Genomic DNA, 26,032 nt, shown 5'->3' with positions numbered 1-26,032 from the left:
AAAACACCAATGTGCAAAACACCAATGTGCTTCCGCACATGAATCAACTAGAAAGCAAAAGAAAACAAGACATAAAGACCTACAGATGTATTAGTTTAAAAACAATGTGGCCACGGTTACAGTTATCTTCCGGCCGATAAAGGCAGGAGCAATAATCATAAGGGATGACATACACGTGTTATGCCCAAAAGTACACAAGAATACTCCTTCTTAAACAGCTTCACTCAATACTAGACCGCCATGGAGTTAAAAACGTAATAGACTCACGTGTCAGCCTCTCATATATATATGTGTACAAGTATACATACATCCAACGCATTCAGGACGAAGAACAGCGTGAATGCTTACCGGGCCCTCAAGAATCAATATATGTACATAGAATTACTCCTTCTTAGACGACATCACTCAATACTGTACCACCATGGAGTTAGAAACGTGTCAGCCTCTCATATAAATATGTGTGCGAGTATGCATACAGCCAAAGCATTCAGAACTTTATAGTAACGGCCAAAAAACAGCGTGAATGCTTACCGGGCCAAACCAAAGGGCAGCAACAAATTCCAAAGCTTCCAGTGCATTACTTCGATGTTTGCCCTATCCGATATAATTTTTGGGATAGACGCGCGTCGAGAGTGCGTATAGACAAAGAAAAAGGACTTCGATACACCGTCGAAATCTGATGACAAGCGCCACCTTGGAACGGTGAAATGATTACTTAAATAAAATAAAAAAGGGGATTTTGTGCCCTCTTATAGTGGTCCGAAAGTAACAGAGCATTATATTAAAAATTATTCAAAAAAAGAAGATAAGGAGAACATATATTCTAAACCAAAATAAGTAAAAGAATCCACCACCATAGAAAAAGAAAAAGGGAAGCATTTTCATATCGAAGGAACCTTGACAGTAGTGAGATTTGTATACACCTCCTGCAATTGAGGAACCTAAATACAGCCTCATACACATTGAATGACAACAAGCTGTTTGTCATCAATTTAGCAAGAAAGAGGGGATAAATATGTACAATATTCCAGGTTTGAGAAAAATAATTACCAGTTACCTGCACAATGGTAGGGCAGATTTAAAATATTGCCATTGTATTTCCAAAGGTATACTGAATCAATAAGATCAATGAAATGTATGACATAAGTAAAAGACTAACAAGAAATAAAAGAGCAAGTTTTGCAGACATAGTAGGTGATATATTTGGTGCACTGATACCGCCAGTTGGAGTCATATTGAATTCACATAAGATACGTCAATAATCCACTGTAGTTGACAGTTTATCAACAGATACTGCGGGAGGATTCTTAATGATCAATACTGAAATGGTTGCAATCAGATCTATTGTTTTGCAAAATAGTCTTGCCCTTGATATCCTATTGGCAAAAGAAGGAAGAGTCTGTGACATGTTGAAAGTTCAAAATTGTTGAACATATATCCCGGACAAAAGTACAGGTATTGAGGGATATTTCAAGAATATTACAAAGATTCATAAAGATTTGACCCAACTGGAGGTTCTCGGTGGATGGGAAACTTTTAGTAAAAGTCTTTCTAAAATAGGTAACTGGTTTTCGACTTTTGAAAGTAGTTTTTTAGGGAATTGTTGATCCCTGTGATTTCAATAGCATTAGTGATGTTAATGATAGTAATGACCTATAAATGTTGCAAGGGAAAAATGAGAACTGGGTCAATGATCGAAATAAAGAATAGAAGGATGGGAAGAAAGAGAAAAAGGAAGAAATTAAAGTTAGAGGAAATGAGAGATAATCTGAATGGTACGATAAAATAAATAAACATAAAAGATGAAAAATAAAGAATGTGTAGAAAACAACGTAGGTACCACTATTAAAAAATAAGGTTGGCAATTTGCAATGATGGGTATTTTAGGATGGCTCTAAAATGCCATAAGAGGGGGGATTGATGGAGCAAGGATTCAAGGAAAAGAAACTTGCTTGAATCAATCTCTCATTAACAGTTACTAATAAATAGAAATAATAAATAAGAGAAAACTAACATGCACATGACATTTACATACTGGCAAAAGAGTTTTATGCACGCTTGAATAACAAAGAGCAATTTGCTACGTAACTGAAATCTTGCTTGAAACTGAAAAATGCTTTGTGCATGTGCAAACCAGAATCGCAAAAATAACCATGTGACTCACTTGTTTGAGAGGGAAACTCTCACGCATGCGCAAAGACTACAAATCTTAGGTCATGAGGCACCGTGTGCTTAACATATGCTTACCTGACCTTCAAAAGAAGATGTTGCTGCTAATGCTTATGCTTAAAGGAAAAAAATGTAACATGGGATAGAATAGAAGTGGGTGAAGAACAGTGACAATCACATATCGAAGAAATTAACATCCGTTTATGTTTCTTTTATTGATAGTGTATGTTTGGGCCTAATGTGTTAAGCCAATGAAAAAGTTGGCGGTGAAGATGTACGTCAGTTGGGACATGAATGGTGGGATAAAATTGTGACCCGCTGACCTGATCTTTGACAGGCTGCCAAGAGCCAAGGACAAGTCGTTGTGATAACATGTTCATCGACTGTAGGGTCCTATTGAACAATTGTTTGAATTGATACATCGGAGGCATGGGAAAATAATAAGGCAAAATAATAAATGAGCTAAAGGGGAAGGGTTTCGCTAAACAAAGATTTAGTTAAGAAATTAAACATGACAGCATGAGGTGATGACAACTCCTCTGCCCCTGCCCAATCACAGTCCATGATTCACTGATATTTGCAACTTTTGAGGGTGGGACATGCAGAATTGACTAAAGCTGTGTTGTTCGTTGTCGATGCTGAGTGAGGTGTGGGCAATAAAGTAAATATATAAACCTCGGCATTCTAATTCAATTATCATATCAATTCATATAGTTATTTAGCACAGATCAATTCAAAGTACCAGCAGGACAGCAATTCAGGTCTTGCTTTATCAATTTAATGTGAATATATCACAAAATCATAATCACACATTTCAAATTTAAACACAATAGCAGTGTGGTTGGGAACAGACAGCTTGGTGTGGCAATTTTCCTTTTAAGCGTTGAACCAGCAGCCGACACGTGTTTCGTTTCTTAGAAGCTTTTTCAAGGCTGCAAATAATGCCATGAGAAAAAAGGATTTTCATTGTTTGTATCCACAAAGTATCGAAATCCACAGGAAACAGGAAAAACCCAATTTAAAATATATCACAAAACCCCAGCATGCAGATCCACCGATACACCGTGTTTTTATTACTTATGAGTTTTTTAAAGACAAGAAAATTGTGCAGATAGGTCAAAGGTAACCCATAGTGCAAAATGAATTAAAAAACAGGCAGTGCTCATTGCCCAAGATGATGCTATTGTATCTGATAGAGAGTTATTCAGGAAAGCCCACCACAAGATACTATGGAACTTGTCCAAATAGATACCTTCAGTTGTTGTGTTATATGGGCGACACACAGTATTTGTGTAGAAATGTCCAAGTCTCTAGTATGGTACTCGTCTTTCCTCTGTTAAAATTTCACAACAAGAAGAAAGGAAAAGTTCTATGAGCATTCTAACTCTTCACTTAAAAAATATGAAGTCCCATATATATTGGAGAAACAATGATTTAATGATAAATTACCTAAGTGTATTTAGATTCTCTGTTAAAAAAGAAGACCGCGTCACGTATTTTACTTATTAAATCCACTGGTTATTTATTCTGTGAGATTAGAACAGATATATAATCAATAGTCTATATTTACAAGATTTGATAAACCTGTTTTAGTCTTAAGCTTGTATATATCAATGTCAGTATGCTTGTTTTATATATTTTAACTTATAAAATCAGGTGTGGGCAATAGCTGCTGCTGAGAAGAAAAAGAACAGACCGGAAGATTAATTCCTGGAAGACAGCCTGATTAGATTGGAGATTCGCGGAAGAATATCGAGGAGGGAGAGAGTGCAAGAGAGGGATGCATTCCAGTGTGTCAGGATTCTAGAGAAGTGTAGTAAGTATTTCCCTGTCCTGATACTGTCCTATAGTCTTTGTCTCCTGATTCTTATGTCAGGAAACCCCCACCAGTTCTTTGGCCAGAAGGTTGGTTTTCCCCATTTCACCATTTGGTAAATATTATTCTGTCTTTAATTTGCATATCTTTTTGCAAATGTATGATTTATCACGTCTTTTGTTTCTTCATCCATCACTCCTAATGCATTAATTTGTTAAATGAGTCTACAAATTGAATGTACTTTGATAAATTAATTTTTCTCTCCCATGAAAGTTGATGGAATTTGCACTGTGAATGTGTACAAATCAGCGTTCATATTGACTGAGTTATTAGATCAAATTCATTGAATCTTACCCGGAATCTGTGATTATTTAATCAAGAGTTATAAGATAAATTAATGAATTTGTTAATATCACCATCAACTACTCGACTAATGGTCCATTGACCAAAGGAAGGGTGTTGATCTGTGAAGGTTTGCTAGGCATTGGCTAATCCAGATCAAGGTGAAAATAAAACTTGACCACAGCCAAATAGTCAGGAAACTTGAATGTGTATATGGGCCCATTTCTGAGGAATTTGCTGATTGTGAAATGTTCTGGCCTTTTGCTGGATCACTAAAAAATGTTTTAACACCATGCCTGCAAAAATAAGCTAGCTTCACTGAGCAATAATTGACAGTCATGGTGGATGAAATCATTAGAATAGAGAAACACATTTTTGGGTTCCTAATTCCACAGACTCCTATCAGTAGGGAAATGGAAATGTGAGACCTGATAACCAACAAAGTGAATGCTGTTGGTAACACCTTGCGCACACAGGGAGACTTTAGGAAAAGGTGGAAAGACATAAGGCTGAAGATACGTACAAAGTACAACAGCCACCACTTGGGTGCTCAGAGGACATGTGGTGTCCCTCCCATTACACCATTACAACACTTACCCTGGAGGGAGAAGATCTTGGCCATCCTGCATACTGAAGGCTTGTCAGGAATAGAGGGGGGAGTGGTAAGTTCAACTTCAGCAGCTACCCATTCTCTATCTAATTACCTAAAATGTAATACTCAAAGTAGCTGAGATGTTGGTTTATCTGTGGAAATGTGCAATGTTCCATATAAGAGAACATGTATTCAACTCCTTGACATGCCACATTAAAGTACATTTCCATTAAATTATCTATACAGAAACCATTATATGTTTTAAAATGTTAATGTAGGATCCATCCCAAATGCACGTTGCCAAAAGCTATGGTATAGTGATTGTTTGTCAAGTATTGCTAACGTGGGATTGAACTGACTACAACTACCATGAGGCATTTTCACTCCACTTCTAATCAAGATGTTACACTCCTTTTGCCCCTTCTCGCTTGTCTCCCATTTGACAACGATCTTCACTCATCATGGACTGTGCAATGTACAGACAATGCCTACTCAGATATACCTATGCATGCTTTGCTTCATGCTATCCTGGACCCATCAACTGAAACTATTGATGGCAGGAGTGAGACCATAACAATGGTGTACCCCAAATATATGTCAGCCATGAAGAAAATTCAGCTCATTAGGACTGCCAGGTAACCCCTTGACTGTGCACTTCTCTCATGATGAACTATACTACATATGCAAACAAGTTAGGTGTTTGTCTGAATTAGATACAACTAGACCATGGAATGAAAAAAATTACATGATAATACTACACTGTGTTGGTAGTTGAGTGTTTGAGCTGTCATGTCTGTCCCTAAAGCTAAAATGCCACATAGCTTCACATCTAATGAGCAGATGCCATCTTAATATTTGATAAATGTCTACACATGTCTAATACCCACTTTCAACTCCATGCTAATAGCTGACAATACTAATCTCTATTTTGTTCCATTCTAGGTACCCATTACTTTTGACACAAACAGCATTGATCTAGATATCTCATATCCGCCAATTACAATGTTTTCCATTTCTCAACAAGTCAATCCACCAATGCACCGGAACAGCAGTTGGTAACTGAACAGAGTTCTTCTCCTTACCAGCAAGAACCCGTCAGTGATGACAACATTCCTGAAGAAGTGGATGTGGATGATGGACCTGGCCCATCTGTTCAGCCTGGGCAGACACCAATAGTGGGGCTCACTGTGCCCACTACAACACTTTCCACCACAGCTACAACACTGCCAACCACTGCCCCCTCACCTATGCCTCTAGCATAGTGACTGCCATCCTGTGCATCCCATGTCTGGTTTCTGATATGGCTAGCACCACCTCAGTCATGGAGGAACCAGGACCCAGTGGGAGGGTGTAGTCAGGGTCAAGGCCATAGGGCCAGGAGGGGTAGGCATCATGAGAGGGTAAATGTGGGTCCCAAGAGTGAGCCTGCTGAGGACACAGCCACCCAGGCTGCCATCACCCAACTCCTGGGAGTCTACCAAGACTTTCAAAGTGTCATGGACCAGGTTTTGACTGAAACCTGGTAAATGAAGGAGATGCAGCAGAACATATACTAGGAGGTGGCCGGTATCCACATTGTGGTGGCCAGAGTACATACAGAGGTAGCCGGTAAAAACACTGAGGTGGGCGGCCTCTGCACTGATGTGGCCACCCTGGTTGGGATGTAGAGTGATATAAACACCACCATCTGCAGGGCTTTTCCCCCTGAATCTACCCCTTCCTGTGGCCCAGGTATATCCCTACTATCAACATCTGCCACAGAAAGATAGGCCCTGATAGAGGATGATACGCCTGCAAGTGCTTCTGTCTCAGAAGCTCCAGATCCCCCTACTGCCTGTAGGAGGGGACATACATGGAAAAATCTAGGAGCTCAGGATGATAAGAACCCACCATCAACAGGATACCTCGCCCCTAATGTTGGTCTGTGTGTGCTACACATTCACTTTGTTGACTGATCCTGCCCTCTTTTCCCTATCTGATGGGAGGAGTATGTTGGTCTTTGGACTCCAGAACAAAAGGACTCTACTGCAATGGTTCATCCAAAATGGCAGACGATTTCACTTTTTTGTTGTCATTATTTTATTATGTCACTGGCCTTCTCAGGCTTTTTTACTCAAATATAAAAGCACATCACCAATACATTGTCTCCTTTTGTAAAACGCACATATACATTGTGAATTTACTTCCATGTGAATTATGCAATGTAAAAATTAGGGACTTTTGAAAACATGGATATATTGTCATTGAATATCGTCAAAATCAGGCTCACTACCATGTTAGAAAAACACATAGATACAAGTGTCTGAGCTTACAGCATTTTTATTCCATAGTTCAAATCATAGGCTGACATAATGTCAGACACATAGGAAATAAGACATGTTTCATTCACCTAATCACTTTCTGACTCTCACAACATGGAAGGAGGGGATACATCTGACAATATCCCACACAATAGGCAACAACAAACTAGCAGTATTCCGTCAGCTGGAGCCATTTTGACCACCTCACAAAAAGAATCTCACATCAAATCAATAAAGAAACAGACACGTCATTACAACAGTTTCTGACCATAGGGTCTTTCTTTTCAATTCAGTGTTGCTTGCATCTGGTGGAATTCCACAAACAAATGACAGTGATATGCTACAAGTACATTGGCTTACAATGAGGAGACACAGCTAATGTTACATCTAGTTCCTCCATAATGAGCAATAAGCCAATGTAAAGGCTGAATAACATGATATGGGCACAACACAACATTGTGTTGGATCACATGATGGCATACATATTACATTATGACCAAAGCACCACAAGGAACAAGTCCAATGGAAGCCAAGTAACTTCCATCCTCTGACTGTGCAAGCTGTCTTGGTACCTGCTTTGTACATCCAAACTCTGCAAAAGACATTCCCTGGACCAATGCATGTCCACTCCGTACGTCTGAACAGTGTTATATACCAGCTAGTGTCATAGTTCCGAAACGTCCAAATGAAGATGCCATGGTGAAGGTACCCACAACAGACCAACACACAGAGATCAGATGAGAAAACATACATATGCCTAGTGGTCAGAGTTTGTGGAGTCCTACTACGTGTAAATCCGCGGAGTCGCAAAAAGACTCTACCATGCCGGAGTTTGCCGGCATGCCCATTTGCGTTGCTTTAGAAATAAGAGTGCGTCTTCATGCTCCAAAATCACATGGGAACGTACTACGTGGTCCTGTAGTCTGCTTGCATTCTGAATCACGCTTGAACAGCACCACCCGGTCTGCATGGGCACAGCCATATTGTTTTTCTGCTCTTTATAATGGTGCTGACCCTAATTTTTAATCTCTTAATCTCTGTGATCCTCTTTCTTCATGACTTTTCTACCCCTAATGTTTACTCTTTACAATAGTGTTCGTCTTTGTTTTGTGTATTTGATGTACTTGTGTTTCTGTGACTTTTTTGACTTATTTCCACTTCTTTCCTTATTTCTTTTTTCTGTGGCTACTCCCTGCGAGAGCATTGGCAGCACTGGGGGAAGGTGCACCGGTGCATGAGGCACATCAGTGAGGTTCCATGCACCATTCAGCAGCTGAGCTGAAGCACTACTGGGCAGACATTCTCGACCAGGAACAGGACCTGCTTAACCTGCTAGGCATCGAAATTCAGGGGCTCAGTGAGTATTAATTGTTGGTTGTGTTTGTGTTCTACAATGCTAAAATAAAAATCCGAATAGCAAGCTGCTCACACTCAGAGGCAAGTTATGTTTAGCAAAATTTATGCTGATAGCTAATTGTGTGATCCAGTTTCTAGTTTCTGCTAGGAAGGTGCCACTACCTGATCGCATTCATCATACGCTTGCTTTGGCTGATTAATTAACAAGCCATTGCAGACTTTTTCTTCTGTCACTATAGTGACTCACTAATTAAAGCGTTCTCGCTGTGACATTGTTTATGAAGCTTTTACAGTTGCAGGCTATTTAATTGAATTCAGAGTGATGATGTGAAGTATGTATCTATGCATTGCAAAAAAGGGAGACTGGGTTGGCTCATCAAGGGTGTTGAGAAATGGGAATAGAATAAAATTAAAGATCATTCACTGCAATACATTAGTTCTAAATGCAGTTTTTGTTAAGGAGATTTGTAATATGGATTTAACAACAGTTTATAGACTCAAGTCCAAACTAGAAGAACTTAAGGTGATCTGTTTTAGCCACTGTGTTTGGTTTTCTAAAACATTTTGTGGAGATTATTAACAGAATCACTAATCTATTTTTATTTGTCTTCCTACTTTCTTTCATCAGCACCCAAAGGCAAGAAGAGGGACGATTCGGAGTGTCCGGGGCCAACTGGCCAGCCAGTGCCAACCACCAGTGTCGCTGCCTAGGGCTCTGCAGATCCCAGTAAGCCCTTTTATGATTGTTGTGGACTTCCTAGTCTAGAACTGTAGAATTTTGGGGTACTTATTGGTCTCTTGAAATGTTGTTGCTATCCACCATGATCAGGCCCAAGTAAGCTAGTATTTTACAATTTTTTAAAAATCACCATGTATGTTTGTTCAGAAAGATTTCCTTTTCCTGCTTATTCTTAGCTCTAACAAAGTTCTGTTCATGAGAGTAGTCATTGACATCATGGACCCCCCCCCCCAATTTAGTGTGCCGCAGACCCATTTATTTATAGTTACAGTACAATACCAGTTTACAATGACAATGCAAACATACTGGAAAAAAGTATGAGGTGGCACTAGCATTGCATTTGCCACTCAACACCATATGGTTTATATTGACCATAAGTCCGTGCCTGGCTTTTCTAACTTTGTGAACCAACCAATCAAATGCCCAGAGTGATATTTGGAATATACATGCTAACTGAGCTGTAGTGCTGCATTGCTGTTGTATTTGGTATTGCGTATCTGGGACCTAAATTATGTGTAATGTTTTATTCTAGCTACACAGAACATCAGAGTTGCCGGCTCCAGCGTTGCTGCAAGAGGAGATGTGATGGGCCCATTGCAGGGGGAGAAGCGGCAGCAGGGACAGGCTCTGGTAAATCACATACATCTTGGGCAGTCAACCTTGAATCTGGGGAACTGGGTTTGAGTCTCGGCAATGATGCTGAAGATCCTGCGATTCTGGGCAAATCACTTAGGGGTCCATTAGGATCCGCCATCCTAACGGTGCTGGGACCGGCAACCAGTGGTGCTGTGATCCTGCACTGGCAATTAGGATGCGACTGCCACCCCGGCGGTCGCATCCCGCATATTCAACATTGTGGCGGGCGGTACTGTAAGGAGCAGCCGCCACAATGTTGAATATGCATGTTGTGCATTGGCATGCACAACGTGACAGGCACTGCGAGGTGCCTGCCACCTTTTCCATGCCAATGTAAGTGCAGCCCCTCACCTCCCTGGGGGCCCACAACGGGCCCCCAAAGTAAAAACCTCATGCTTTTCCACTTTCCATGGCGGAGTCTCTGCCATGGAAAGGCATTTTACCGCACTCATCATAATATGGATGGCAGTGCCTGCAAGGCACCGCCACCATATTATGGGCCTTTTCCGCCTAGTAGCCAATCATGACGATGGCCTACCAGCGGAAAAGCGGCGGATGGTCTTTCTGTCCACCGCGGTACCCCCGCCATGCTAATGTGGTTGGGGTAAAAGGCCGTCCGGCGGGGTGTTTTGGCAGGTGGATGGCCACCGCCGGTTGGGCGGTGGCGATCCGCCAGCTTTGCTAATAGGCCCCTTATTCTCCCCGTGCCTAACAAAAAAATTAACGTTTCCTCATGTAACCCAACTAGTGCTATGTAAAGCGCTCTGATTCACGATACCTTCGGGTCAGGTTTGCGCTATATAAAACTCCGTAAAATAAAATATATGAGTGAAATGATGGGTGGGCCATTCTTGGAATGTGCCACATTTAATCATACAATACCTATGTGAAGTGATTCTAGGAGAACATATATCATGGTTTAGTGTAATAAATTAATATACACTTGTTAAACTTTTTCCCTTTTGAATTGAACCATAACTGAATAAGCTCAATATGAGGAATCAATGATCACTGTAGTGGCCCCTCTATTATATATATAAAAAAGCTCTACCCTACCTGTCTAAGACTCTAGTCCCTCTACCCTACCCTCAGCAGTAGAGAAAATCAAGTTTCCTTCCCTTGGTTACTGGCCAGCGAATGAATTTGTTGGAAATATGTGGTGGTGGGCGAGGCCACAGAGTAAAGTGGGAGTAAATGCATGATTTGATTTCAAGTTTTTTATATGGCATACACAGTGACGAATGTGCCAAATAAAATCTATATAATCCATTCCTTTAACTGTAGTGCAGTCATTAGATTAATTGAACTCATCGTCTACTTACAGCAGAAAGGATAATTATCTGCATTTCATACATGAGGTGTGTGACTGATGTAGTATCTTATTTATTATTCATCAGCCTCTTTGGAGACGGGGTAGAAAGAGAAATGCATTTGGCGAAGAGTAGGGCTACTGGAATTAAAAATAGATAATTGTTAACTACAACCGCAACTAGTTGCAAACTAACGGCAATGAGAAGAAAAAAAAAAATCTAAACACTATCTTTTTAATCCTGTAATGTTATTCTTTCCTGTTACTTTTCTGCCACATAGTCACTGCTTTTTTATGTTTGCCAACATGTGTGGGTAAAATAAAACATAAAATTGGCCTGGAAATTCTCCTAATCATAATCATCACATCAAATAATTTCAGTGGCCCTATAGGATCAGCAATCTCCGACTACTGTCCCACCCAGTTATTTATAACATTTGTTTGCACAGGGCATTTTTTACAATTTATCTTTTTTGTTTTTCTCAATATAGCTGCTCCTTCTGGTCCATCCGAACCACCCAACAGGAAGGAGAGACCAGCCTGTTTGTGGCAGCAGAGCATGGAGCGTATCCAGTAGGAATACCGGTGGCTGGTGGTCCTGGAAGAGGAGGAGGAAGAAATCAACATACAGAAGACGAACCCCAGTGCAGCCGGTTCTCCTCAGCCTATAGCCACCCAGCCATCCCATCACCAGCGCCACCACCGGTCAACTGCTGCTGCCCCCACCATAATGGCAACAGGCCATTACTGCGACATATCCTGCAGTGGCTGGACTCAATCTAGGGCCAGCTCATCTCAATGGAGCAGAGCATGGACCATCTCTAGACCAACATCCATAATGCCCTCTTTTAGCCCTTTTAAATTTTTTGTTTTGGTGTGAGGTATTTGTTGGGGCATGAATATATTTGCAGCAATAACAGAACTTTACAAGAGAGGTCCCACTTCCAGTTCCACCCAGGTGAGCTCTAACTGTAGGATTGTTCTGAATGATTGATTGATTATTGATTGATTATCTATCGTAGACAACTAAGTGGAAGTAGAAAAACTCAGTAAGTGGGCTGAATATTTATAAAAGATGTATAAAGAATTGACACCACCTGAGTACTACATGATGATGCTAACACAATGAGAATGCCTGATTGTGCTAAGATAGACAAAATAGAAATACTAGTCAGTGTTAGCTTATGTGGAGCTAGCAGTATTACTCGTGAATTCCACAAGTTATCAAATATGGACTCAAAGTCTGGAGTCGACTAACCCTGGGCATAGTTCGCCTAGTCGCGCTTTGCGAAGCTTCGCGAAGATGTACTTGCACTACGCGAGCTACGCGTAGCTTCGTGAGCTTGCGTAGTTGCTTGGGGCGCCCGTTCGCGATGGATTTTTCTTGGTCGGGAGCGCGGTGAGCGTGTTCGGGGAGCTGTTTGCATGCTTGGGGGATATATCTCACGATCTTACCCATGCGGTCGCCAATGGGCGCGGCCATCTTGATTTTCAATTGTCCCGCCCGCTCGCGATGCCTTATTTACTGTTCCGGGTCGCGGATAGCGTGTTCGCGATGTGCATTGACTTGTTAAGGAGCGCATTTTACTTGTTCGCGATGAATAGTGCATGTTCGCGAGAAATATCGCGCAAAATTACCCACGCGGTCGCGAATGGGCGCGGCCATTTTGTTTTTCACTCTATGCTATGGTTCTGGGCCTACTTTTCTATCCTCCCTTTATCTTTGCAATCCTTTGTCTTTAAAGCATGTTTTCTGACTTTTTTTAGTTATCATCTATCTCTCTCTTTGCCTAAGTTTATGTTTTGCATTTTATTTCTACTTTTACTGTGTTTTTTTAACTTTTATAAAGTTCTTTCTTTCTTCTTCCCCCTAACTTTTTTTTCCCCTTCTAACTTATCTTTTCCGCCACCCACCCACCCCAGAACCATGGCCATGGGCACAGGTAGTGCCAAGGGCAAGGGACCTGCAGGAGCAGCAGACAAGGGCCGCCTGCCTTGCGGCAGAATGCGTCCTGCAGGGGTGCAGGCCCGGCAACTGTTTGGGGAGGAGGAGGTGGCCGCCCTTGTTTTTTTCATCCAGCGTCACCTCCCCTTGACCTTGGCAGCAGACGGCAGGCCCGGCTCCGGGTACGCTACCCAGGAGAGGCACCGTCGGTGAGCGAAGGGGTGCCGGGCAGTGTTCCGGTCCTCTGGGGTCTGGCGCACCCACAATCAGCAAGCCCACCGGTGGTCCGACATCCTGGACCGGGAGCAGGACCTGTTGGACCTGCTAGGTGTCGATGTCATCGGGCTTGGTGAGTAACTTATTGTGCATAAATTAAATTTGACGAACAACAAGATTACTGCTGCGTGCCAAGCGTTGCTGGTAAATTACGTTCCAAAAAACAAAATCTTCTTTGATTTAAGGACCCAGGTGCTCGGTTGTACTCTTACTTGTTTGCAACTTAGTTTGCGCTAGCTTGTGCTGATTATGTAAGAGAACTGAAGTTAGGTAATGCGATTTGCTAGAGAGACTCTAGTCCTTCCATTGTCCTACTGTGAAATAGTGGTGGATGGATATTGGATACTAGGTTTAGTTTGTTAGTATTAGTTAATAATTATTTTATGCGGTCTGCGTGACGCCTCCTCTTTCACTGAGTGCTGCTTACCCCAGTCCTCCGTAGAACCTTTTGTACTTTGTTTAGTGAGTGGTAGGCTTAGCATGGTCAGTCAGTAGCAGAACTAGATCAGAATCATGCAACCAACCCACAATTTGTTGTATGTATGTATGCACAAATGTATGCATTTGTCCTCCATCTCATCTATGCATTTGATGGCTGAAAAAAATGGAAATGCAGACTTAGTGAACAATTGGCCCATCTGGAATAGGTGGTGTAGGTCAGGTGGTACTTACTAGGCTTCATATTGTAATCAGAATGATTATGGAACACTGGAGTGTTCATAAATAAGTAGACAATCCGTGAATGCAGGAAGAAGCCAGTAGTCGATCCATCTGATTAGATTGGTCAATTTTATTGCAATTGTTGTTTCCTAAAATGTTGTTTGACTTATTTTTCCAAATGATTTATTAATATTTGTTTCACAGCACTCCTTAATGTTTGTCTCTATCTTTATTATATTTTACATGATCATCAGCACCACCCAGGGGCAAGAAGACGGGGTCGGAGTCGGCGGGGGAACCACAGGACCGCTCCTCTACCGAGGCTCCTGCTGCTGGCCCCAGTAAGTCCTCCAGTGGTTATATTGACATTTATATTTCCCTAACTTTTACTGCATCTTTTTTTTCCGAACTATAAATTATGGTTCCACTTTCTAATTCTATTTTTTACAAAAGCTTACTTCTTTGACCTTGACTATCTGTTTCCAAATTCTGTTTCTCCCTGCCTCTAACTAAGTTGCTTCTAACTGCCTCTGCTATGACTCTCTGTACTACTACTACTACTATTACTATTATTACTCTGTCTGTAGCGAAGCTTGCACAGTTGCCCACTCTTTATTGAAGGTTTTCTTTGGAATAATAAAACTCTGATTGACCAATAGCTCTAGCCACTGTGTCCTCCTGTCCTTTGGGTTGTCCTCTTCTAGTCTTCTCAATGTTGACGCTTTGACAATTACCACAAATAGTACATGATACTACTATTGTCTAGTGATTCTGCAGAGCCACATACAGAACTATGCACAACAAAATAGGGTGTTGGTGATGGGAGGTTTGACCTTACTGATCAAACCTCAGTCCGAAGAACCCACGATCCCCTGACCGACTAGCTATAGTGTCTCACATTAGGGTCCCACTCCCGACCCCCCCACGAAGAAGATACACAATGTTGATGATCACTGAGACAGACAACCCAGAACATAATAACACCATTTTGCTCACTCACTTGTGTAAGTCCACCCCACCACACCACATACCACAGAGTCTATGTGTAAGTTCAAAAGGTTTATTTGAAACAAGTAACAAACTCTGTACATCGTTAATATGAAATTTAGTTTCCTACAGCCATAGTCAATAAGCCAGCAAAAAGCTTAAGATTAAAACAGTAAACATTTACAAGTGCATGACAACAAGAACAAGAGCCAAGATCTTTTGAATTCTGGAAGACCCCTCACCGTAGAAATACTGGCTACATCATCTTGCATCATAATAAGCTCTGTAAATCTCTGGTTTGTAGAAGGGAATCTTCCGCCTATTATATGAGAAAAATGCTGCGCGTTAGCCGTTAGATAGTATACTGGTGAATGCAAGCATTTTGCAGTCATGGCAAAAAGTGTAACATGTATGTGATGGCTAAGCAATATAGGACTAAACAAACTCAATAAGTGGGTTGTTTTTCGACCTCCTCACTTGTACGCAACAGTCAAGTGGCCTCAAAGGCGTCTACTGCACATGTCATCATCATTCACAGCTTTATTTCGGTTAAAAACCATAAAAGCACAGGTATATAGTACAGAAATACAATGATAAAAATTCATAGTACATACTCAGCCATAATACAATACATAAAATAGTTAAAATATGCTTAGAAAACAATATCGACAATAAAAACAGTTAGTGACCAGGAAGAGGAACAGTAGATCTATAAATAGAACAACATAATGCTACACATGGTTTGCCTTAATCATTACATTTCTTGCGAACCACATGGAGAGAAGAAAGCTCGAAGTGGCAAAGACAAACACAGGGGTCGTATCAAATTTTAATAGTCTAAAGACTTCCCTGTAATCCCTAAGACCTCTTAAATTGCAAAGGAAAATGATCCATTTAAATCGAGCCCTGTTATAGGAGGGACAGAAAAGCAAAACATGCACATCAGTCTCCTCTACATGCTCGCAATCAGGGCAAGGGCACCACCTGGATGACGAAGGCATCCATTTGTTTGTCAAAGCCCTCAAAGGTAAAGATCCGTGTCTGAACTAAAGATACATTTTTTTTCTAGTGAGGGCCGGATGTCATCTAAAAACTTTTCAAAAGCATAATAGTCCTTCACCTCCAAGAATTTAAGAGACAGCCTGCCCTTGCTAGAGTCCAGATCTCGGAGATTCAGGTGATGCTGTTTAAGAACACCACCCAATGCCCTCTTGCTAGTCAGAGGGCAAGATGTTTCTGGTGAGGTCCACAAATCTTCCCTATGTATATCGTAGCAGAGTTGTTTGACATGTTTAAGCCACGCAATTTTGCCCGATCCCCTTATAGACAAAGGGTCGACTAACTCCTCCTTGTAGCTTAATAACTCTGTGTTGACCAAAGTCTCCTCCAGTAAAACAGAGGTCGATGAAGAATAGTCTCCTGGATAGGACACAATCCCAAATCCAATCTTAAGAGGATCAAAGGGGTACTCTTAGGGAGGTTTAGAAGACGTCTAATAAAATTATTTTCGGTAACGGACATAGAGCTGGCATTAACATGACCCCAGAGCTCTACACCGTATAATGCCGCTCCCCTAGCCTGAGCCCTATATATTTCCACTGGGGGACCCACGGATTTGTAAGAACATTCATTAAAAACCTTTAAAATTCCACCTGATGATTGTATTAATTTAAGATTAGCCTTGACCATATGGGAATCCCACTCCATCCTGTCATTCATAGTAGCTCCCAAATAATCAAATGTGGAAACTTTCTCGAGAAAACATCCCTCCAAATGTGGACAGGGATAGGTTGATTGTTTGGGGGGTGTCGTACCTGGTCAGTTGTGAGCTGAGGTCTCCTGCCCTGTGACCTGTGACTTCGGGAACTTCGTCTGCAGCCCGCCTGCCTGTGCACTGGTCTCCCTCCCGCTGCCGCGCTTGCAACGCCCGCGGAACCGGCAAGGAGGGGGATTACAATTCCCAGCAGCACCTGGTGGGGCAGGGCGGAAGCGCACGCCCACTGGACGCGCCTGGAGGCGCTACAAATTGGAGCGCGCCCTCCGCGTCGCGGGACCGCGCGCGGGCAGCGCCGGGCTGAGCCCAGGCAGAGGGCGGGCCGTCTGTGGCCGTCCGGGGCCGACCAGGCCGGGCTGGGCTCTCCCCTTGATATTAAGTGCTAAAAGTAAGTTGTTGCAGTTACCGTTCCCGGACTATTGACATTTGTGCAATCTTTGACTGTCGTTGCTTATTGACCTGTCTGGTTCTGTGTTAAATGGCTGGAAAGGGGAGGCGTCTCAACCCCACAGTGGCTGGGACTATGGACCAATTCATTACTCGCGCTGTCTCGGTATTGGAACATGAAATAGCCATTACTGAAAGACGCCTTTCGATTGATCCCTCGCTTGACAGGCACTCATCATTGGGCCCGCTAGCTCTTGTAAAATCCCCAAATACTCTTAGAGAGCAGCTGCGGGGGGAGGTAACACTACTTTCAACATCTGATTCCTCTCAGCGACTGTTATCTTCACACGGGAGGTCAATAGATCTCGCAGTTATGACGGATGTAGTGCTAGAGGAGGAAATTGTACCTACGCCCGTGCCCAACGTTCCCCATGCTCCCCATCCCCAGACTAGAGCAGGGGCTAGATCTATTACATCTACCAGATCAGTCATTCAGAAAAGGAAAAGGGGAGGGGCCATGGATGGCGGCAGGCTGGCGAAAATACCCAAAGCATCTAAAAACACGGTACCTCCCGACATCTCAAGCACTAGCGCCCATCCCTCCATGATCGACTCCAGTACACACGTGCCCCTTTTATCTGATACTAGCAACACAGTCTCTCAGTTAGAACGAATTGTTTGATCCTTAATTTCCCCATTATTCGAAAGGATCGAAAAGGTGGCAACAAATGTTGATAAATTGGAACAATCTATCCTGGATAACTTTTGTTCGCTAAAGAATGTTGTTAAGCAGTGCACTAGGGATATATCTAAAACTAATTGCACCCATGAAGCAAACTCTACCTTTGCTGTCCCATCCTCACTTGGCATACCTCCCGCCCCTGTTCCAACTACTACAGGTATTGGTTTAGGCATAGATCCAACTATGCCACTTCCAAATACCCAACAACCACTACGGCGGGAGGGAGTTCTACAAAATAATCAGCACCCGAGGCGGGAGGGTCGGCCAAGCAAAGCACCCATGGGCACTAACACTATGAATTTAGAAAACCCGAGTACGACTGTTGATATAGCCCTCCCAGGTAATGCATCCAGCCCACTCTCGACCCAAATACATCTACCACTAGAATTCTTTCCCTATGTTGTGGTATTAACGGGTGTCCCTGAACTCCCCACCAACAAAAATGAATCTTTTGAGCAACTAAAAAATAAAGTAAGTCACTGGCTCAACATCCATAGACCAATCCCGAATGAATTGAATGGTCGGATTCTTTTCATTAGAAGGGTTCAATGGATATGCTCCCAACCTAAAAACATCCAAGGAGATTGCATTATTGTCAATTTCAAAGACCCACGCCTCTCTAGGTTCATTACTGACCACATACCCTACAGACCTAGATCTGGAATAGAGGCCCACAACCTGAACTATTTCTACACTCGAGATTTTTGTCAATGACAACTCCATAGTATGACAATCCCCTTACCTCTTAAGACACTGAGGGCAAACGATAGCATATCCATAGATGCCCAGGCGGTTACTTCTCTGGCCCCGCTAGGACCACACACATCACCCAGAGCCCTATTGCTGTGTCCACCCGTGCTGAGTGAGAGGGCAAATGCACTTAGACAGACTATTGTGCACCACACCACACAGCCTAGTAACTACTCTGGCACCCTCTTGTCTTGGAACTTGGCTGGCATTAGGACTAAATTTGACTCACCTGAATGGGTTAGCTTTGTTAACAACTATGATGTCTGCCTATTACAGGAAACATGGTCCTCTGAGGCCCGGTTCATGCCGGGATACTTGAATTTTTACGTCACAGCAACTAAAGGGCCGAAAGGCCGTCCATCTGGTGGACTAATTATTTGGGCTCGCCAGGATTTATTTTCACGCGCTGTTGTGATCGACACTGGGTCCCTGGATATTCAATTAGTGAGACTAGCTTTCGATCACAAGGGCACTTTGGATATTTATAACATCTATCTTCGGGGAACGAAAGGGAAAAAGTCAAGGGAGTTGGACATTCTATCTACACTTATAGAATCTAAATCGTGCAACAGGGACTTGATCGTAGCTGGGGACTTTAATGTTACTTTCGAACCCCTTCTAGATTCAGACTCCGAATGGGGTTTCGACCCCGATGAGGACCGACAATGGGGTATCCCAGTACTCTTGCTACCCCCTATTAAAAGGTAGTCTATGGTAGCAGTTCAGGTAAACGCACTTTGCCTTGAAAGCGGCCTACGGGCACTGAACGGAAGAACAAAAGGAGACAAGCTGGGAGCACCCACCTTTGATAATGGCCGTTCAGCTAGCAGGATTGATTATGTCCTTTGTTCTTTGAGGCTGTGGTGCCATCCTATAGATATGGTGGTGAAGCCTAGATTAGAGAGTGACCACAACCCCATTTGTGTTTCTCATAGATGGTGGGGTAAACCCCGCTCATTGACCAAGGAACCTACTTTGGCTCCCTCGATGTGTGTGCCAACAAATGATATGCGGAGGCTAAAATGGACTTCAGTAAAGACTAATGTCTCAGTAATGGCTCGTATCAATACTAATCTCTCTGCAACCAATGCGAACCTTGAGGAAATTTTGAAAACTAAAGACCAAAATGTGCAAGCAACTAGAATACATGAGTCATTTTTCGAGGGTCTACGTGCCTTCTTCTTCACGCAATCAAGAAAGGGTACCAAGCCACCGTCTAAGCAACCTAGGTGGTATGACAAACAATGCAAAAGTGCAAGAGGCACTTTGGCTCAAGCCCTCTCTAGTGGGAGTATTCCTCTCATTCAATCTGCTAGATCTGCTTATAAGAAAAGCCTCGCCCAAGCAAAAAGAAAATGGGACAAATTGTTCTGGCTTGACTTGAAGGAGGCTTGCTATGCCCGGGACACCAGACTGTTTTGGAATGTGTTAAAGTGGGGCAGAGGGGGCTTGCCTGAAAACCCCTCAAACCACGTCACTCAAGAAGATTGGTTGGCGTATTTCAAACCCCAATATGCACGTGACCCCCAATATAGAAATTTGGGCTCAATTCCATATGTCTTTTATTCGTCCGGGCCCTTTAGTTCTAATGACGTTTTAGCCGCTTTGTCTTGTGTAGCCGCAGGGCGGGCCCCTGGCTTGGACGGTGTTCCATCTGATCTTTTCCTTGACAACAAAGCTTTCTGGAGCAAGTACATCACTCTAATTGCGAACGCTGTGGCTGAAGGTGCCCCAGTACCTAAATCCTGGGGGGGTGCTATCATAATCCCAATATATAAAAAGGGTGATAAAAGCCTCCCAGGGACTTACAGGCCCATCAGCCTAATCAACACAATCCAAAAAGTCATTGGGAGGATGGTAATGAATGAGGTACTCATTTGGATCGAAGCTAACAAGATCCTTTCTAGTCTCCAAGCGGGCTTTCGCAAATTCACCAGCACCGTGGATCAGGTGTTCCGCTTTAAGCAATTGCTCTGGAAGGTTGTCGTACTAGGCAAAGGCAGTCTCTACGTCACTTTTGTTGATCTAAGAGCTGCCTTTGACCTTGTCCCCCGAGAGCAACTCTGGAGAGTTCTCGAAAAGCTTGGTTTACCCCTGGAGCTCTTGACTCTAATCAGGAGACTGCATGAGCCTAACTTCGCAAAATTACAATGGGACGGCCCGGGGGAAACAACCCCCGAGTTTCCTGTTGAGCGAGGTGTGCGTCAAGGATGCGCCGTGGCCCCAACACTTTTTTCTTTGTATATTAACGGAGTAGTTGATTATATGCTTCAAGCTAACACCGACGCTCCCAAGTTGGCAGGAGCCCCTATACCAATATTAATGTTTGCCAACAACACCCTTTTCGTGTCTAAAACCCCGTGCGGCATGCAAAGGGCTCTGTCAATTTTTGAAAACTTTTGCAAAGATCATGGCTTGGAGGTCAATGTGTCAAAGACTAAGCTTATGACAGTCAACCCACACCCAAGTTATAGAACTGGTAAGCTCATAATGAACGGCCAAATTCTGGAGGAGGTAACAAACTTCACCTACTTGGGCATTCATGTGTCCCACAATAATCGGTGGAACAGACATTTAGAATTGTCCACGTTGAAACTCACCCAGATTACGGGAACGCTGGTCAAAGAGCATAAAAAATCTTTTACTAAACCGGTCAAACCAGCGTTACAAGTATATGAGGCAAAGGCCCTAAACTCAGTCCTGTATGGGGCAGAGCTCTGGGGTTTTGATGCTTTAACATCCCTAACAGCCGTTGAAAACAAATTTTTTCGCTACATTACTGGCTTACCACAAAGTACGCCAATGGTCCCATTGCGTTACGATCTAGGTAGAAAGGCCATTAAGGACCTGGCCAATCTCCGTCTGGTTTTATACTGGAGGAGACTATGGACTACACCTGAGCTCCGATCTTACGCAATGGGTATCATGGACGTAATTCAGGTTGACAAGTTCCATAAGATAGGGTGGCTAAGGAACCTCCGCGAATCTTTAAAAGCTCTGGGGTTGGTAGGCCTATGGAACGATCCAGTTGTTGCTGAGTTTCCTGCCAAAAAGCTATTGAAAACATTATACTGGGAACAGGTAACTCACAGGGTGTGGGGCGCTTCTACTTCCTCCACGATGACCAGCCGTTTTTTAGAGGCAAAGGTCACACCTCTTTTAGAACCTTTTTGGGATCTGATCACCTTGCCAAGGGATAGGAAACTCTATTTTCAACTTAGAGCAGGTTCCCTTCAACTCAGGGCCCTAACTAGTGTGTGGTTTGGTGCAAGCACATGTTCCTGCCCTGTTTGTGGTGCCAAAGAAGAAACTATCGCCCACTTTCTGTTCGTTTGCCCTGTATACGCTACTCCTAGACGTCATTGGCTCTCTCCTCTATGTAAATTACTGGGCACAAGGAGTTCTGCCGTAGCTATTAGAATCCTACATACAAGCACTTTACCAGTCCATTCAATAGTCTTAGCCAAATACCTAGGGTGGGCATGGTCTCTCAGACTTAAAGCCCTTCAGCGCACTGAGAAGGCACATAGGTAGGGCCTTAAATCCCGCTATAATTCCGCTACCATTAGTTTGTTATCCCCGTTTTAATCACTGCTCTTATTATTGATGTGTATTGTACATCATCTTGTCTGCTGCAATGTTTAATATCTCTCTTATTTACAAATTTTATCTATTTATTGGAAAGATTTTATATTATCAAGTGATTGTGATATTTTATAACTGTGTTTTGTTTGTGTCTTGTATGAATTACTTTTAATTCGAATAAAGACTATGATGATGATGATGATTGTTTGGAATTAAAAACCATATATTTGGTTTTAGAAAGGTTTATTTCCAAATTTCTCGAAGAGCAGAAAGAACAAAAGGCCTCCAATGTTCGCTGGGCTCCCATTGGAGATTTTGAAAGTAGGAGGGTGTCATTAGCGAACATTAGGGCCGGTATTCTGCGTGCTGCTAAAATCGGGGAATCAAGATCCTTTGCCTCCAAAAGATGAGTAATCAAACCATTGATGAATAGAGTGAACAAGGTGGGGGCCAACACACACCCCTGCCTAACACCCCTGTCCACCGGGAAGGGCGCAGAGAGCTCACCATTCCTACCGTAGCGAACCCTTGCAAACGTTCCAGAATGGAGTCGCTTGAAGAGGTCACAAAGGTAAGAGGGGGTACCCATCTTGAGTAGGATTAACCAGAGCTTATCCCTCTGTACCAGATCAAAAGCGGATCTAAGATCCACAAAGATCAGGTAAAGAGAACCCTTCCCCAAGAACACCGTTTTCCACTGTACCAACTGCAACCTAAACAGTTGATCAATTGTGGAAACTCTAAGGCGAAAGCCTGCTTGGAAGGACGATAGAATGTGGAATTTGTCCATCCAGCTTTCTAGCCTAGCTAATAAGATTCGATCAAACACCTTTTGGAGGACATCAATGAGACTGATAGGCCGATAATTTACTGGATCTAAAGGGGAGGCCTTTTTATAAATAGGGATGATTTCTGCGCCCTTCCAAGTATGAGGGATAGCCATACCAGAAAGAATTGTGTTATAATATATCATCAGGTATGGAACCCAAACCGTTGGTTCACTTTTAAATAGATCCCCAGGGATCCTATCTAGACCAGGGGCTTTACCAGAAGAAAGACTCAGTAGGGCAGCCTGAATTTCAGAAGAGGTACAGAGAAATGAATCAGAGTCCCCTACTTCAAAAGGGGCTTGGGGAGATGTGGTAATTAAAATAGGTGAAGGTTCAACCACAGTGTCACTTATCGGAACACTAAAAAGGGGCTTAAAGTGCCTCAACCAAGCCTCCTCACTGAGACCAGGTGTTATAGCTGGGGATCCTTCGCTTCTACCACACCTGACTAAGTTCCACAAAGTCCTGGAATCATGACTATCCAGGGCATCCTTTATATTAGCCCACCTGTCTACCTCCCAGTCTTTTTTAGCTATAGATGTAACAGATTTATATAGAGATCTCGCTCCTCTGATGCTATGAGACGTCCCATGTTTCACCTCCCATAGGAGGGCCCGTTTAGCATCCTTACAGCTAGAGTTATGCCAATTGGCTTGTTTCCTTACCCCATTTAGCTTAGATTTTGCCGTGATATAAAAAAAGCTAGCGGCCATTGAAAAAAGTTTGGTGTGGATAGTCTATAAGGCTTCAAAATTTAATGAACCCTGTCCGGCCTCCATAAGAATACATACTTCGGCTAGGTGGGTGACCACCTGTGAATAGAAAGCCGCAATTTTGTTTGGGGTAGACCCACCTGATGGGACGACCACCAGCCACCGCTAATAGGTTGGGTACTGCGGATTGAAGTAATGTCCCTAGGGCTCGAGCTGGATCCAGATGATGTAAGAAGTCCAGACTGAGGAGATTATGGTCACTATCAGCCCTGTCCACTATGGTAAGAGATTTGAGATGGGACCAAAACTCCAGAGAAACCAAGATGTAATCAATGGTTGAACTTTTACCCAGTCTATTATAAGTATGCTTCCCGGGGGTATCTGGGGCAAATCTACCATTGCAAGCTCGCAATGAATTAGATACTATGAGCTTGTTAATCTCAATAGCCAGAGGTGTGAGACGCAGAACAGGGTACATAAGACAATCCTGTATATTCCAGGATAAATCTACCTCAGAAGTAACAGAGGGTATGCCAACCAAGGGTTCAAAGTGGCAATTAAGATCACCACCAATGATCTTATGTGGAAGTGCAGAACATTAAATCAGAAGGTCATTGAGGGCATTAAGAATGGTAAAACCTAAATGTAAAGGAGTGGGGCATAAGTAAATATGAATTACTAGTATCGAAGTACCATCCCCGAACTTCAAAATTATACAAAGAATATCCGAGGATTGGGAATCAATAACACTAACTGTACACCCCAAATGGGAGAGGTGTGGCTCACTGGTTAGAGGCGGCAGATCTGTAAGCAGAGAATCGGCCAGGGACCAGGGTTCAATTCCCGACGCGGCAGGGTCGTGGACCAGGGTCAAAACGGACTCGATAATTCTCACCTCAGTACCTACTCTAACCAGAAACACACTCGGCAACTCTGGGCATTAGCTTGCTTCATCTCCACAACGGCCCCCCACATTCGCTGGGGATGCCTGGTTTCACCTTGGAGATACCCTGGAGGGACCATCTCACAGGGATAGCCAGGACGGGTTCCCCAGCGGTCTACAGCGCCAGGATGCCTCAGGGCAGCAGTGCGCTTTACAAGACACATACATTTACCCAAGTACATAGACCCCCCGAGGGACGCCCCCTGGGACCCTGCACAGCCGGGACATTATAAGAAGCAAAACCAACCTTGACCGGGGAAGTCGTCATCCAAGTCTCTTGGAAGAGACAGAGATTGTAATTATCTATCAGAGGCTCCCAGTCGGGGTTGGAGAGTTTGGTACCCAGCCCACTACATTCCATGACCCTATTAAGGAGCCAGTGTTTGCATCGTCAGAGGAGCTAAGAGATACAATCTCTGAACTTACAGAATGAACTCGATGAGGTGTTGGAGACAAACCTACATCATCATCAGGTATACCAATATTGGAGCCAGAGGGAGTCACAGGTGCTTTAGCGGCACAAACCATAGAAAAACCTCCCTCTGCACTCTCCCCCTCCGACTTGAAGATGTTAGGCCGACCATAGAGTGGACCAGTTGCCCCCACAAAGGGAACTAGTCAAGCCTCGTTGTCCAAACAACCAAAAGAGTTGGCAACGGGAATACTATAGGTAACAATGTGTGGACCAAAATGGGTATTCCTTAGATCGGACCTTGCCAAGTCAACTGGCCGTTGATAAAAATAACTCAGAGGCAAAGGTAAAATTAAACTCTGGGAAGACCGATCATGCCATTCAAGAATAAAACTGGCCACTCTAGGATCCCTGAAATTAATAATAACACAATCCCCTCCTTTATCTTTTTGATTTACTCCCAGCCAACCCACCTTTCGGACGAACAAAATTTCCCCGGTACTCCCTCTTGGTAAAGATCTATAAGTATTCAACCAATGGGTAACCTTGTTCTTCAATTTGTGGTAGGATTCCTGGCGAGCTCCAGACAGGGGGGGAACACCAGTAAGAACCACCTCATATGGCGAAGCCTCCGGAGGTAAATGTGGAAAAAGTGATGGTGGTAGTTGCCCAGTACTATGAACATTCCCATCTTTAAATTGGGGTATAGGAGCACTATCCTCTCTCCTCTTACCCAATGTTGGATTAAAAAGAGTAGAAGGGGGGGGGC

Source organism: Triturus cristatus, chromosome 7 (genome assembly GCF_964204655.1).
Source record: "Triturus cristatus chromosome 7, aTriCri1.1, whole genome shotgun sequence".
Classification (NCBI taxonomy): domain Eukaryota; kingdom Metazoa; phylum Chordata; class Amphibia; order Caudata; family Salamandridae; genus Triturus; species Triturus cristatus.
This window is presented reverse-complemented; position numbering follows the sequence as displayed.